We start from the raw sequence: 17,559 nt of genomic DNA, 5'->3' as shown, positions 1-17,559 counted from the left end.
GACAGCCATCTTCTTACGTTCATATGGCCCTCCTTCTGTTTTTGTCTGTGTCCTGATCAATTCTTTGTCTTATAAAGACACCAGTTATGTCAGATGAGGGTCCACCTCAATGATCTCATTTTACATTAATTACCTCTTTAAAGGTCCTACATCCAAATACAGTCAGATTGTGAGGTAAAGTGTATAACTTCAACATATGAATTTTGGGACAATTCAGGCCGTAACACAACCTGTATCAGTTAGCTATTGCTGCATAGCAAGCCACTGCCAAGCGGCAATCACTTGTTGCCTAATATCTAAAGTATCTCACCTTTGGTTGATCTGGGATGAGCTCAGCCTGACAGTTAATGCTCCTCACTGCAGGTCTGCAGGCCACTCTGTTTCAGGCTTCAGAAGCTGGGACCAGTTTGGCTCCATATTCCTTTCATCCTCCTGGGGCAGTGACTCTAGATGGGAAATGCAAAAAATAAATAAATGAGGTTTCCCAAAGCCTAGGATCAGAATGGCACGTCGTCACTTCTGCACATTTATCCCTGGCCAAGGCAAGTCCCGTGGCTTAGCTTAAAGACAAGGGAAAGAGAAGTAGACTCCGTCTATGATGCGGACATAGAACGGCAAATAGCTGTGACCGCTAATGCCATCTACCGCAAAAGCCTTCATTTCTTGAAGGATACATGGTTGCAGTAAAAAAAAGCTAAATTCTATGATCAGATGGAAGGGTAACATGGGATGTGGAAAGAAAAGCAATGCCTCGTGCTGAAAGGGAGCACGGAGTGAAATTAAGCAGAATCTAGGATAACTGCTGTGAGAATATTCACAGCAGAGATGGAAGTTGTACATTCAGAATGTCACAAAAGGATTAGTATAATTAGAGGCCCTAGATTTGGGAAAGATGGAACGGCACTTGATTTGGAACTAACTGTGGATTCCAGCTCAGTTATCATTAATACAGATAAAGAATAATCTGATGCTATTTTATTCACAGATTGTTTTAGATCACTTTTGTTTTAGATTGTTTTACAAAATTAAAAATGCAAAGGGCATTTTTATTTTACATTGAGGAAAAGTAACTACAATGGAGGCCTTGTGGAATCATGCATACCCATAATCTTTATGAACTAAATGGCACAGAATGTTAGCATAAGACTATATTTATGATGCTTCCTTATGCCTGTGTTTGTTTTTCATTAATTATGTAAGATCTCCTAATACTGCATAGGTCCCAATGTGCTGCAGGCTGCTTTCCAAAATTTTATTTTTATGCATAAGGTACACAATGGGGAACCCTAATCCCAAGGGAAGTATTTAATTCAGTTTTTATTGAATTAGAGAACACTATTTCCCCAAGTCTCTTGTGTCTTTTTTACTGCTGAAATCTCATTATCATTGTCTCCAAATTCAGTGTTAATTACACTTTATTAGTATACACAAAGCTATCAGTATTTGTCAGAGTCCAAAACAAATTTAGGAACAATGTGGAGTAAGTGTTCAAAGTCATTTTTTTCCTTTCAAGGCAGTTGTTTTTCCCTTAAGAAAGTTATGAACAGTTTTCTAACATGCCCTAATATCACTCCTCTTTTTATAAGTTATTCTTTGGGATTACTTCCAACTGTATAACACATAAAATTATTTTATATTTACTTTAAAACTTGATATGGATTATGTTGTGGGCTGAATTTTGTTCCTCCCAAATTCATATATTGAAGTCTTAACCCCTACTACCTCAGATTGATGAAATTGGAGACAGAACTTTTAAAGAGGTAATTAAGGTTAATGAGGGTCATGACTGGTGTCCTCATAAGAAGAAGAAACATGGACACAGGTACGCATGTGCACAGAGGAATGACCATGTGGGGACACAGAGAGAAGACAGCCATCTACAAGCCAAGAAGAGAGACCTCAGAATGAAACTCTGCTGCAACCTTGATCTCAGACTTCTAGCTTTCTTAACTGTGAGAAAATAAACTTCTGTGGTTTATGCCACCTAGTCTACAGTACTTTGTTATGGCAGGCCTAGCAAAGTAACACAGATAGTAGTATCAATAATATAACAACAGGAAAGAGAAAAACTGTCTCTGGCAACCATGCATTCATCCATTCTAGAATAACCCAGAGAAAACCCAGAAGCATAAATCTATAGTGTAGATAAATCAAGGTAATACCACACATATAATCCCTAGTTGAGAGTAACCATCCTAAATGGCTATGCTCTGCACAAAGGCAACTTAATGCCTACTCAGCATCATGTGACTTAATTAGACAGGGAGATTTCCAAACAAACAGAAACGGTACTAAATATCTCAGTTCTTCTCTGCATAATTTGAACTTCGTAATGAAAGTCATTACCAGTTTATAGGGACGTTTTAGACTGAAAAGATGATCTGAAATATGTCATAAGATGGCAGCAGCAGGAAAGGCTATACACAAAAGACAGTTATTAACAATTAAACATTATAAGCTAACTGAATCCATAAAGCAAAAAAGACCTCATAAAATTATGGTGCTTAGTGATTACAAAAGAAGAAGAAGCAGAGAAAGATAAAGGGTGTGGGGAGGTCTAAGACATCATAATTAAAATTGATCAACAAAATTCTATTGCTAAAGACACAACGACATACTCTATTGACTGAGGCTTAGCCTATAGCTGTGGTATATTTTTACAGTGCCTGAACTCTTTCAGTTGTTGCCAGAGGCAACTGAGTGACAATTCCAGGCTATGCGTGAAATTTTGGATGTCCTTCTTTTAATAAAAGCATAAGCAACGCAAGTAAAAATAGAGATGTGGGGATACATCAAACTAAAAAGCTTCTGCAAAGCAAAGGAAACAATAAACACAGTGAAAAGGCAACCTAGGAATGAGAGAAAATATTTGCAAATTATATATATGATAAAGGGGCTAATATCCAAAATATACAAGGAACTACTACAATTCAATAGCAAAAATACAAATAACTCAATTTAAAAATGGGTCAATGATTTGAATAGATATTTCTCCAAAGAAGACACACAAATTATCAACAGGTATATGAAAAGATGCTCAACATCACTAATCATAAAGGAAATGAAAATCAAAACCATAATGACACATGACCTCACAGCAGTTAGAATGGTTATTATCAAAAAGTCAGGGAAAAAAAAAAACAAGTGTTGGTGAGGATGTGCAGAAATTGGAACTCTTGTACATTATTGGTGAGAATGTAAAATGGTGAAGAAACTACAGAGATTCCTCAAAAAATTAAAAATAGTATCATATGATCCAGCAATCCTACTTCTGGGTAAATATATTGAAAAGAATTGAAATCAGGATCTTGAATAGATATCTGCACATTTCCAGCAGTATTATTCACAATTGCCAAGACGTGGAAACAACCCAAATGTCCATCAGTGAATGAATGGATAAAGGCAATGTGCCATGTACATACAAGGCAATATTATTCAGCTTTACAAAAGAAGATTCTGCCATTTGTGACAACATGGATCAAACTGGAGGGCATTATGCTAAGTGATATAATCCAGTCACAGAAAGACAGATACGGAGTGATTCCACTTATATGAGGTATCTAAAATAGTCAAACTATTAGAAATGGGTAAAATGGTTGTTGCCAGGTGTGGCGGGGATAAAGAAATGGGGAGTTGCCATTCAACAGGTACAAAAATTCAATTATACAAGGAAAAATAAAAGTGTCTGGAGAAGAATGGCTGTGATAGTTGTTCAACAACCTGAATGCACTTAAATGCCACTGACCTGAACACTTAAAAATGATTAAGATAGTAAATTTTTTGTTATGTGCATTAACCACATTCTAAAAAAGTGAGTTTAGGGACTTCCTTGGTGGTGCAGTGGTTAAGAATCTGCCTGCCAGTGAAGGGGACACAGGTTCGAGCCCTGGTCCAGGAAGATCCTACATGCCATGGGGCAACTAAGCCGGTGCGCCACAACCACTGAGCCTGTGTTCTAGAGCCTGTGCTCTGAAACAAGAGAAGCCACTGCAGTAAGAAACCCATGCATCACAATGAAGAGTAGCCCCCCGCTCGCCGCAACTAGAGAAAGCCCGTGGGCAGCAACGAAGACACAACGCAGCCCAAAATAAACAGACTAAATAAAGTTATATATTTAAAAAAGGGAGTTTACAAGAAGTTAAACTTCCCAACTTTCAGAGCTGTAAAATGCTAGAGTGTGAATGTGTATCTAGTTTCTCTGATTCTAATTACTAGGTTCTTATCAAATTTATTTAAGAACTATATAGGCCTGTGGTAAAGAATAAATATGTGATGAAACTGCACAAGATGCTTTGTTACTTGGAATAGTACTGTGTTTTCTATAATTATAAGTTAATTTGAAAGAATAAAGTGTAAAATTACTTTAAGGAAATGCCAAGAAAATTCAGATGCAGCAACATCTATCAACAAGCAGAGTCATCTTACCATCTCTCTACAAGCACTTTTCAGTGTAAATAATGCATAGATGTTAAGGATCACCACCTACCTATAGTCTGTAAATCCAGTTGAAAGGACATAGTTGTCACTTTGATCTTAACAGAAGGCAGAAATGTCCTGTCACCATCCAATCCCTCATTGGCTAAAATGTCACCTCATCTATGGAGGCAATCTATTTATTGCCCCTATAATCCACAGATTATATGGAACACCAAATTGTCCTTGAACCTATGTAATTAAATGCATACTTAGAAATATATCATATAAATTTATGATGTTAATAATGATCTTTTTAATATGCATCATGACCACCTGAAGCACTTAAAGGAAGAGTAATTTTCTTTAAAAGCATACAACCATTTTCAGGGTTTTCATTAAGTTTAATAAATGTTGGTATTTTGACATGAAACATTTTTTTTTCCCTAGAGAAGGACAGAAAAGTACATGTTTGTGTGTCTTTCAGTTGACAGATAAATCTAATTATCACTGAGTTAAACTGCCATATCAGTATTAGCCATGTATGTGTTTGCAATTTAATTGTACATAACTAAAGGATTCATTGATCAAATTTGCAATGCAATATATACATCATTTGCAAAAGGTGAGGGCTTGAAAATACCAATCCCAGAAATCATGGGTCTATCCTCACAAGTGGAAATTGCCATGATTCAACAGATTTTCCACTAGCTATAGTTTCCATAACTTAGTATGAATTATATTTAGCAACATAATACTAACAACATTTTCAACATTATTCAGGTAATATTTAAAACATTATTTTAAATATTACATTGGATGTGATTTGAACATATGATTTACAGAGAAAGGTCATCAGTTACAACAATAATTTATTCCTAACTCATTTTCTAGGTGAAAAAAGCTTGTACAAATAGATTTGATATTTGGTTATGGGATTTTAAGAAAAATAAGTGTGTATAGGAGATGTTCTTTGCCGTTTCTAAAGTTATTTTTCCTTCCTTCTTTGCTGTCAGAATTCTGACTTTTCTTAGTGCATAGCCTCAGGCATGAATCATGATTTTTTATGTCAATCATGACACTATCATCCCATTGTCATATTGATAAGTTTCTGAGCCTCTCTTATAACTACAGATATCCAGTTAAGCATATTCTAGTCAATAGGATATAAGGTCAGGAATGCTTTGTGCTTCAGGGGGTAATAAATGCTTTTCATTAAAAAAAAAAAAAAGGAAATACAAGAGGAGAAAGACTTTTATCCCCATGCTTCTTTTCCTTTTGAGACCTGTGTTTGTGAGGGAGCTACAGTCATCGTACAACTCTCATAGGGTTCTATTTCATTGACATTGGAATCCTAAGCAAGGAACTAAGAGTGATTTGACAGAGCATGATTTGGAATAGGTAGGAAACCTGGCATCTGGCATTGGTCAAAATTTGGATTTAGACAAGTCATTTTACATATGGTTTCCCGAGATGTTCCATGAGGAAATTAAACAAAGATACTTTCATAGTAAGGATCCAACTCCTAAATCTGTGGTTAAAAGAAACCAAAAGAGTGACTATTCTGATAACAAAGCAAATAGACCTGCCATTATAGGAAAAAGGAAAAAAAAGTAACTGTTTGATAACACTTAATATGAGTCTAAATGCGTAGGAAAGTTTTAGGAATGTTCTTAACAAAATAAACAAAAAAGCTTATATGAATCAAAACATGCTAGTGACCAGAGTTACAATTTAACTACAAACTATCTTAGCAAGCCATTTAGCTTATTGAAGATACAATATTAAAACACTGTTTTCAGTTTAAATTTACCTAGATGTAACTATTATGAGCATGAAAAAAATCTGCCCTCCCTTTACCTAAAAAAAAAAAAGAGTTAAAAAAATAGTATCCTAATGCCATGATCAGTAGATCTTTTAAGTATGTATAGTCATTTGTTATTTGAGTAATATAATTACTCAAGTACTACCTCTTACTTTTTCCCTAGAATTTCCTAATTATTTCCACAACAAATATACCCCTGTGATAATTTTATCTGTCAACTTGACTGAGCCAAGAAATGCCCAGATGGCTAATAAAACATAATTTCTGGGTGTGTCTATGACAGTGATTCTGGAAAAGATTAGCATTTGATCCAGTAGATTGAATAGCAACAATCACTCTCATTAATGTGGGTGGACACCACCCAATCCATCAAGAACAAAAAGGTGAAGAAAGAGCCATTTCCACCTCCCTCTCTTTTTGAGCTAGAACGTCCATCTTCTGCCATCAGACATCAGAGCTCCTGGTTCTTGGACCTCTGGACTATGGGACCACCTCTCCCCACTTCTCAGGCCTTAGGCCTCAGACTGGGAGCTACACCATCAGTTCCCCTGGTTCTCCAGCCTTCAGACACAGACTGGATTATAACTAGCTCCCCTGATCTCCAGCTTGCAGACAACAGGACTTTGTGGTTTCCATAACTGTGGAGCCTATTCCTATAATAAATCTCTCTCTCCCTCCCTCCCTCCCTCTCTCTCTCTCTCTCATATATATATAATCTTCTATTGGTTCTGTCTGCTGGATAACCCTGACTAATACAGCCCCTTTTACCGAGTTAAGCTTGATAAGGATCAAGTCTCATTTAACCTCTTCCTAGATTTGTATCATATTTCAATAGGATTTTAAAAATTTAATTGCATTTAAAAAATAGATAATAATATTGAGTATCTGATGTGTGCATTGGGTAATATGATTCAGACTAAAAAAAAGGTTTCTAAAATGTCTTTTTTATATAAATATGGCATACATGGTATATTCATTTATAATATTAATTATATTAATATTGTATAATTATATGTTATATATAATTATATACTAACACTTAATTTAGGTTGTTCTGAGAGTATAGTCAGAATTTGAATTCATACTGACAGGCACAGATTCTCCTACTAAATCACAGGAAAAGGTAAATAAGGAGGACATCAATGGAAAACTTTGTATAATTAGAATGGCTTTCAAACCCCTACCTGTCCAGTAAGTAAAATTAGGCCACCTAAGAGCCTCAAGGGTTTCTTTTGGTCCTCTTATGTTAATGTAAGTTTGAAAGATGATCTCTTTTTCCCTAGCCAAATTTGAAATTTTGCCCCTTTTCCATATGCCAGGAAAAAATATTGACTGCATTAAATTTTTTTCTGCGGTAAGAGCCTCTCCTCCCAGTATTTGGAAAAATCATGACTCTGAGGATTCATTTATATAATAATTTTCCCCAACAACTAATTTTGGGAATCTTGAGGACAGTAATGGTGTAGATGTCACAGTCTGTGGAATGAGAGCTGGGTCATTTCTTCTGGGCACTAAAGAAAAATAAATTAATTCTTTAGGAATTAAAGATAATCTAGTAGAAGATACTGTGGTAAATGGTTAAAAATACCCTTTTCAAACTACATACAAGACATAAACCATATTTCAATATTATAATGCATAATAAGTAAACACAAATCCTATACTACAGGAAATTCCATAGATAAAACACATCCAGATCCCTGAGAGTTTGTATAATATCGTTTGTCTCCCTACTCAAAGGCAATTTACCTTCAAAAAGGATTCTGAGGTCACACTATTTTGCCTCAAAACTCAATTCTTTTCTAAATCTTGCCTTGTAAGTTTGGTGTCCAACCTATTTGTTCATTTCAATATTTAGATTGTTTTTTTCTCTCATGTCTATGGTATTACTTCCTGAATGACTGTGAAATGCTTCATATCACTTTGGATTTAGCAATCTGATCAATAACTATTTAAAACTGTATCCTTCACTGATGATTGTGTATGTTAGAATAAATTATGCCACCTCAATTACAGATTCAATTTATTTTTCATTTAAGGAAGCTCATTACCTTATTTCAATACCTTACATATCATTTAAGGTATATCTTAATACCTTATATTTCATTTAATAAATCTTAAAATAATAATTTTATTTCTATTATATTTTAGACTTAATTTCTATTCAATTTATTCTATTTTTAATTATTAAATATACCATATCTAAATGTTATAACCATTAATTTATACTATTATATTTTACCGAATGATTGGATTTCTTAAATCTCAGATGTTTACAAGCAGTCTGGAAATTGTGTGCCTTGAATCTCCAGTGTAAGAAATTAAATTTAGATATTTTTCAAATAATTTAAGGATATTAAAATGTCAAATAATGTTTAGTTGCTTGTGTTCTTTAAATTATTTTCTTTCTCCTTAATAAATATTGCCATTGACTAGCCGCCAATCAATGAATTGTTATCTCTTCATGTAGTAACTGTGGCGCTCTCGTGTTATGGTGTCATTTTTTATAGTATCAGTTGTGAAATTTAAAGCATACTTTTTTTTTTTTTCAAGAAATAGCACCAAAATTCTGCTTTAAGTATTACAGGTGGCTTGGATAATTTATTGTTAAATAATGGAATGTGATATTTTTCTAATTCTAAAATATTTATTGTCTGAAGTGAGAAAGAGTTGGAATTTTTTACTACAGTTTTGCTTGAGAGAAAAATAAAATAAGAAATCTTCCAAAAAGGCAAATCCTGATTTGCACCAAATCCAAGGCATGTAGTAGTCACAATCGTTGACATATGTTAATCCTAGGTATTGATTTTGTTCTACAACTTCAGTGTATCCCAGCTAATGACAAAGCTCGGTTTCTGTAAAGCCTTATGAAGAGAATTCTACAGAAGTATCCTGCACACCTCCTGGAGAGAAACATACTGGAGAGTGACAACAAGTGCCAATACACCTCGGCCTAAGTAGAGCCCACCTTGACCTTGGCATTTCAGTTTTCAACAGTAAGAGAAACAGCCTTTTCAACATCATTTATGTGCATATAGAGTGACTTAACAAAAAGTAACAAATCCATCAAAATTTTTGAAAGTTGTTCTAGAAGCTTTTTCTGAAGAAGGTGTGATAAAAGGTTTTTCAACAATAAACTCATAAAGTAAATTGGACATGTGAGAGTGAAGAAAACATGTCGGGGGATGATTGATACGGTGGCTCAAAACCTTACCCTTGGGGTAAGTATAGAGTGGACAAGTCACCAGAGCCTGAAGTGTTTCAACTAAAGCAGCTAAACCATCTGCCTTTAGAAATATAAGATTAAATGTGTGACACACTTTATGATGCTGCAAAATTAAAACGTATTGTTATTTTCTTTAGTCAGTTGCAGGGATATTGCACTTACACTTTTTCTGCAATATAAAATAACCAGGCCTTGGAAAAATTGATAGGGAAAATACCAAAATTATTCTCTGAGTTCTGTAATACAATTGCTATAAAATAAACAGGCCTTGGGAAAATTGATAGGGAAAATACCAAAATTATTCCCTGAGTTCTATAATACAATTGCTATATAATATAATCTTCAAACTTTATATTAGTGCTTTATTTTATGTTTTTTTATTTTAGAAAATGGTCCAATATTATAAAGGATTGAAAAATAAGAGAAAGAATAATGAATTAAGTGTATTACTGCTGCACAATTAGAATCACAATTTTTCCCCATGCATGTATTTCCTAGAATGGAGAGTTGCAAAAATTAGTATAATAGGAAATCAAGAGATAGGTTGCTGAATTTTTCAACAGTTTCATAATACAAAGTATATATATATGCAGGATGAGAGCAATGAAAAGGTGAGATGTTACAGTCTGATTACCATACTAAGATTCAGTGACAATGACGTGTGTGTATTTGGCTTTCATGCTCCTACAGGCTACTAAGACTGTGTCAGGGTGTTGGTGTCCCCGTGGGGCAAACAATAAACTCAAATTTATCAACAGGTTGTTTGAATGGTGTTTATGAATCAGCAGACAACAGCGGTCTCAATGAGCCATGAAAATGAAGCATTTATTCACTCACATATTCAACAAATTATTCACTGAGGGCTCATGTGTATTCAACTTTTCAAAAAAGTTCATCAATAAATTCAAACATGTTTATATTGAGTAGGAATTTGTAAAGCTTATTTTTAGGCAAATATCCACTATGAACTGCCAAGTAGGACTAAGGATACACAATACTTTAGCCTTTTCCAAAGGGGATCTCTAGCAACTAATGCTTTTCATAGCAGAGCTCTGGGAAAGATTTTAGATGAATTAATCCTTACAACCAATCTGAGAGGATAGTTAGTATTATTATCCAACTGTTTTGATGAAGCAACTTAGTTTAGAAGATTAACTTGCCTGAGTTCATTCATGCATTAGCAAGTGACAGAATTGGCACTTGAGACCTAAAACTTAGTATCTACTGCAGTAAGACAGCTATGAAAGTGGAAGCTATGTTCAGCTTAAAGTAGCCATAACTGGCATAGCATTGGTATTGCTTCTAAACACCTGAAAATTTACAGGAGAATTTTGGAGCTTTCAACTCTTTCAGTATTCATTAATTTCTCCCCAGCTTTTCAGAATTTATATGCCAAGCAGCTGACAGTGGGGCCTTCTGTGAATGGCATCAGACACCCTTTACCTTATTATGCTCTTGTTTGCCATTACCCTCTACCTAATTTACTCCACTTTAATTATGTTGATCTTTTTATGATATACTTTAGCCCAAGGTTTAGATATAAATCCTCATGACTTGGTGACCAATACAGTAACAAAGATATTCACCCCTAACCACCACCTTCCTCCCTTCAAGTATAAGGTAACTGCAAAAGAAACTCAAGTGTGAAAAGGGAGGAGGGGGAACATAGTCACCGGTCACTTATAAAGTCTCCTGGGTGGATATTATGAATCCCCCCTTTCTCCATGTTGGAGTAACTTCTTTAAAGGAACCTGGTTCTACTCTGTAACAGATTTGCTCCATCAGTGGAGATTACACCTTCCTTGGTGTGGCGGAATTTTAATAGCCAATCCCCTATTAGTTCAGATTTTCAGAGTTAGGTTTGCCTGAACAATCACAGGCTTTTTTTTTTTTTTTTTTTTTTGATATGGACCATTTTTAAAATCATTTATTGAATTTGTTACAACAATGTTTCTGTTTTACATTTTGGTTTTTTGGCCTCGAGGCGTGTGGGATCTTAGCTCCCCAACCAGAGATTGAACCCACACCCCCTGCACTGGAAGGCGAAGGGGACCACCAGGTTAACCACTGGACCACCAGGGAAGTCCCAATCACAGGCTTTGAAGCTAAAGTTTTCCTGGGCCAAAGAGTTTCCTCAAAAACTCAGGAGGTTTCTGATTTATTTGCTTCCATTCAGTTCCTTGTGAAAGAAATTACAGTACAATCAGACATCTACCCAGACTAGTTCTTAAGCCTGGATAACAATTATTTACTGACATCTATACTAATTTTAATGGCAGCTACCTCAAGGCCATGTGAAATAACAGGATGCGTGAACAGACAGCATACATAATCTGATCTTGCAGCTGGGCTGGTTACCACTTTATGTCCAAGCACATTGATGTGTAGCCTCCATAATCTTATCAACAGCTGCTCAGTGGACAGAAGCAGTTGGCTTTTATAACCCTGCAAGACTCCATGTTAGTGGATTCTCAGTTAATTTAGATTGCAGCTGCCGACAAAGAAACCCTATTTAGTAGAGTGGTATTCCCTCCTTCTCTGCCCTGGTTTGTTAATCTGGTTTGTACTACCTTGTTAAAGCAGGTAGGAATTGAAAAGAAATATCAATATTGAGACTTTTATTTGCAGGCTTTGTAGGTATCTTGTCCAGCTCCCCTGTTATTTCAGTGAAAGTGATTTCTCATGACAGCATAAAATGTGCCAAAATCTTTTAGTTCACTTCCAGTTCTGATTATTAATTACAGTACGGTGCTATAACAAAAGTATCCAATGCCTCAGACAAGCTAGGCATTAATGCCTTCTGCCAAAACTTGATAGGTGGCTAGCCCATGGAAAGAAGGTTGGTTCGTTTCCTGAGGTCATACATGGATCCAGGCTCTTTTTACCTTGTGACCTTATCATTTCTTAGGGCTTTCTCTCAGCCTTAGTTGAAAGCTAATCTCCAGCATACCATCTGAATTCCAGTTTGAGGAAAAGGAATAAAAGTAAAAGAGATAGGGAGCCTCTATTTCAAGGAGTTGACCCATAATTTGAACATGTTACTTCCACTCACATCTCTGTCAGGATGCCTCAGTCTCATGACTGTGCATGATACAAGAATGGCTGGGGCTTTCAGATGAATATTCATGACTCTTCTGAGGCTCTGACCTTGTGTTTGCCATTAGGGACAGTACAGAGGGGAGAACTGACGTAGGGGAGAAATGGGTCCACAACTGGCAGTTTCTACCATAGAGGATGAGCACCATGATCCACTCGTGTTTCCATCAATAACTGTCCACAGATTCTATGCATTTTCTCAGAGGTTCATGCTTTTCCCCTTAACACTTTGTAGTTCTTTAGATAGAGACAGATTTAGATACACAGATATGTAGATAGATAGATTAGATCATCTTAATATCTGTCTGTTATATATGTTCCAAATATTGCCACCCTGTTTGAAGGAGATACAGTCCTTTTACATACAGTCACTTTAAAAGTATTTTAATTGAATCTTTCAAAATTATTCTTCATAGTTACATTATTAATGTTTTATTTAAGAAACCATTGAGATTTTAATGTATTGCATTGAGATTTTAATGTATTCTATGCAAACTTTAAAAATTTTGCTTTTCACAGTTGGCTTTAATCCATCTGGACCATATAGTTTTTGTTTTGTTTTGTTTTGTTTTTGCGGTATGCGGGCCTCTCACTGCTGTGTGCTCTCACCTCTCCCAGAGGTGTAGGTCCTGTCCCTATTCTTTTGTCTCTGTTTTTTCTTTTGCCCTACCCAGGTACATGGGGAGTTTCTTGCCTTTTGGGAAATCTGAGGTCTTCTGCCAGCATTCAGTAGGTGTTCTGTAGGAGTTGTGCCACATGTAGATGTATTTCTGATGTATTTGTGGGGAGGAAGGTGCTCTCCACATCTTACTCCTCTGCCATCTTGAAAGTCTCTGAGTCCAGAGGAAATGGGGCAGGGTTTTTAACCAATTCTCCAAAATGACTCTGATGCCAGATTCAAGGACTCCTGTCGTCAAGGATGATGCTTCCCTCCTGACGAAGGACACTTTTTTCCTTTTCTTGGTGCTTAGTCTGATTTCACGTGCTCAGAGGAGGCCGCATGCAGTGGCCTCACACCCAACCCTTCTGACCAGAGTTCCTTGTGCTACATGACTCCAAAACTGTTTCTGAATGAAGAATTCGTTGGTCATATAACTGAAAAATCCAGCAAAATAGATCTCTTTCGGAAATTCACATTTTCTACCTTACTAAAAATCACCAAGAAGTTCTGCAGTAATAAAACTTGTTTATGTTTATTTCATCCATTGTTCCAAATTAATTAAACCAGTGAAATTAACTTGTAAACAGAACATATAAATAATCCAGGAAAAAATTTCTATGGTAAATATTTTTTCAGTCTTATAAATCACATTATAAAGTGAATAATCAAAGAAAATTGAGTAATAAATTCAAAATATAATCTAGTACATCACAACCAAACAATCATTTTATTCACTCAGTAATATATTCATTAATAAAATTACTATCTATTATGTGCTAATACGTACAACTCCTTTTCTACAACCCAATCTGTTTCCATGCAGATGATCATAACTGAAAAATGCAAACACCCTACAGGTATCATTTGAAATTCATACCGACTAATATTATGATAAAATTCTTAGCAAATGGGATATAAATAAATCTACTTCCACATAATAAAAGCCATATATGACAGACCCACAGCTGACATCATACTCTCTGGTGAAAATTGAAAGCTATTCTTCTAAGATCAGGAACAAGACAATGATGCCCACTATTACCACTTCTATTCAACATAGAACTGGAAATCATTACCAGAGTAAGTAGTCAAGAAAAGAAAAAAAGCATCAAAATCACAAAGGAATAATTAAAAATGTCTCTGTTCGCAGATGACATGTTATTATATATATAGAAAACTCTAAAGACTCCACCAAAAAACCTGTTAGAACTAATAAAGAAATTTCAGTCCACTGCGTAAATAAATTAATGTTTCAGTTTCAGCTCCAACATGTAAAGAGTCTGGAAATCATGACTCTTATCCTTTCAACAAGAAAATACAGAACAAACTAGAAGTTGGTAACTCTTAGTGGACTCATCAAAGAAATGAAGTTGCAAGACAAACCACCACCTTAAAATCTCTAGGGTGACAGAGGAACACAGAAAGTCACAGCTGAGGTCAGGTTACTTGGAGCTGAAGCCACGGGAGGATTACTGATAAGAACAGTTAAATTTAATGTTGATGAATTGCTAGAGGCTGAATGGGGACTAGTATGATCATCACTATTGATCCCATGAACATTAAAAGACTAATAAATTTTGTAAACCTTTCTGTGTTAGTCTGCTAGAGCTATCATAACAAAATACCACAGATTGGGTGGCATAACAACAGATTTATTTTCTCATAGTTCTGGAGGCTAGAAGTCTAAGGTTAAGATGTTGGCAGATTTGGTCTCTTCTGAGGCTTCTCTCCCTGGCTTGCACATGGCCACCTTTTCACAGTGTCCCCGCATAGTCTTTTCTTAAAATGTATCACTGGTATCATATTTCCTTTCCTCTAATAAGAACACCAGTCATACAGGATTAGGACCCACCCTAAAGATTTCATTTTAACTTAATCATCTATTTAAAGACCTTATCTCCAGATAAGTTTACATTTTGAGGTACTAGGGATTTGGAGTTCAACATATGAATTTTAAGCAGGACACAATTCAGTCTATAACACTTTCTTTGTCCACAGATTTGATGACTTAGATGAATTGGCCAATTCCTTTAACAACACAACTACCAAAACTCACACAGGAGAAATAGATAAAATGACTAAGTACAATACTATTACAGATTAATTCAATATTTAGTAACTTGCCAAAAAAGTAAGTGTCTGATCCAAATACTTTCTCTATTGAATTCTACCAAAAATTTAAGGAAGAAATCAAACTAATACTTTACAATCTCTTCCAGAAAACAAAAGCAGAGGGAACTCTTCCTAACTCATTTTAATGGGCCAGCATTACTCTAATACCAAAACCAGATAAATATATTTTAAAAAGGAAAACTACAGACCAGTATCTCTCGTGAACATAGATTAAAGAATCCTTAGTAGAATATCAGCAAATCAAATCCAACAACATACTAAAAAAATGATATACCAATGACGAAGTGGAATTTATTCCATGTACCCAAGACTGCTTTAATCTTTAAAATCAATTAATGTAATCCAGTGTATTGATAGACTAAAGGTAAAAATATCACCTCTAATCTCTCCTATTATATCTCATACTGAAAGTCCTAGTTAGTGCAATAAGACAAAAAGAAAGAAAAAGTATACAGATGGAAAGGGAGAAATAAAACTGTCTTTATTTGCAGATGACATGATTGTCTAGGAAGAAAATCCCAAATAATCAAAAATCAAATAATCAAAAGAAAAAAGCATCCTGGAACTAATAAACAGCAAGGTCACTGCATACAATACAAGATAATAAACAAAAGTCAATTTCTCTCTTATCCATCAATGGCAATTGGGATTTGATATTAAAAACAAAATACTGTTTGTAATAACACCAAGATGAAATATTCAGGTATAAATCGGATAGAAATGTCCACAGGTGGAAAACTACAAAACTTTGGTTAAAGAAATCAAAGAATAAATAAATGAGGAGATGTTTCATGTTCATGGATTGAAGGACTCAATATTAAGATGTCAGTTCCTTCACACTTGGTTGATATATTTAACAGCTTTATTCATAATTGTCAAAAAACTGGAAACTACCAAAATAAGTTTCAATAGATGAATAGATAGACAACAATAGATCCATACAATGGAATTAGTATCCAGGAATAAAAGGAAATGTGTGATCAAGCCACAAATCCATACTGTTAAGTGAAATGCTAGTCAGAAAAGGCTACATATTATATGATTCCAATTATATGATATTCTAGAAAAGGCAAAACTATAGAAACAGTGATTGCTTGGAGTGTGGGGAAAGGAAGACAGGGATAAATAAGGGAAAAACAGGAGATTTTCAGGGGAGTTAAATCATTCTGTAGGATACTGTAATGGTGAAAATATGGGATTGTGTTTGTTAAAATGCATAGAGTTTACTGCATGGAATGAATCTTAAGGTTCACAAATAAAAAAATTATTTAGGAAGTAGAGGGATCCCAGGAAGCAATGTGGACTGTGACAATAGCACGTCACTCTATTTACAAATGTATGAAACAACCTCAGTGAAAGTTGTGGGGGTGGGTGGGTGATGAACTAAGTAACTTTGGAAATAAGGGGCATATGTAGGACTGAAGGCAAAATGGGCTTCCCCAAAGCATTGCATTCTAGCTGATAAAGTTATCCCACTGGGGTACTGTTAAAAATTCCAATATTTCTACTGTACTGGAATTGAAAAATGAATTAAAAGGATAGCAAATAAATTAAAAGGATTGCAAATAAAAGGATAGCAAAGAAGAACCCGGTTTCTTTGTTGGAGTAGAAATTTACATAAAATCAAGGGTAGGAGGCTAGAATGATTCCTCTGATAGTGGATTGATGTTGGAGACATCAGGAAGACATAATTTAGAGTTGGAAACATCAGACAATTAGATTAATATAGATACAGGTTATTACAGATATTTTAAATGTAAATATATATGAATTAGTATATACACATATATTTCTTTGATAAGTTTACTGAGAGGGTATAAAGGAAAAGACACTTCAGTAGGACTTGTACAATTTAGCATCCAGATCTTGCTTTCTAATATTAGTTTTGAATAAAATGAACCAGAGCTCCTCAGATAAATGGTTGATTCTAGGACTGTGTCCAGAAATATACAAGATGAAACTGAAGCACTGCAGTGCCAGAAAATAAGGAAATGCTCAAAAGTACTTCAAAAATACCAACACTGATAGAAGCACATCAAAGAGGCACAAGAGCCAAGTCAAAGAGCATCAAATTGTCAGTAATGAAACAGAGTAAGAAAATAAATTAATGCCGTACTGGATTGTAATCCAAAGTCTAATATACATATCATGAGTCCATACTGATATAAATAAATGATTCTACAAATAAGCAAATAAATGAGAGAG

Source organism: Aethalodelphis obliquidens, unplaced genomic scaffold, assembly GCF_003676395.1.
Source record: "Aethalodelphis obliquidens isolate GAN/ISIS:26980383/991018 unplaced genomic scaffold, ASM367639v1 scaffold24, whole genome shotgun sequence".
NCBI lineage: Eukaryota > Metazoa > Chordata > Mammalia > Artiodactyla > Delphinidae > Aethalodelphis > Aethalodelphis obliquidens.
This window is presented reverse-complemented; position numbering follows the sequence as displayed.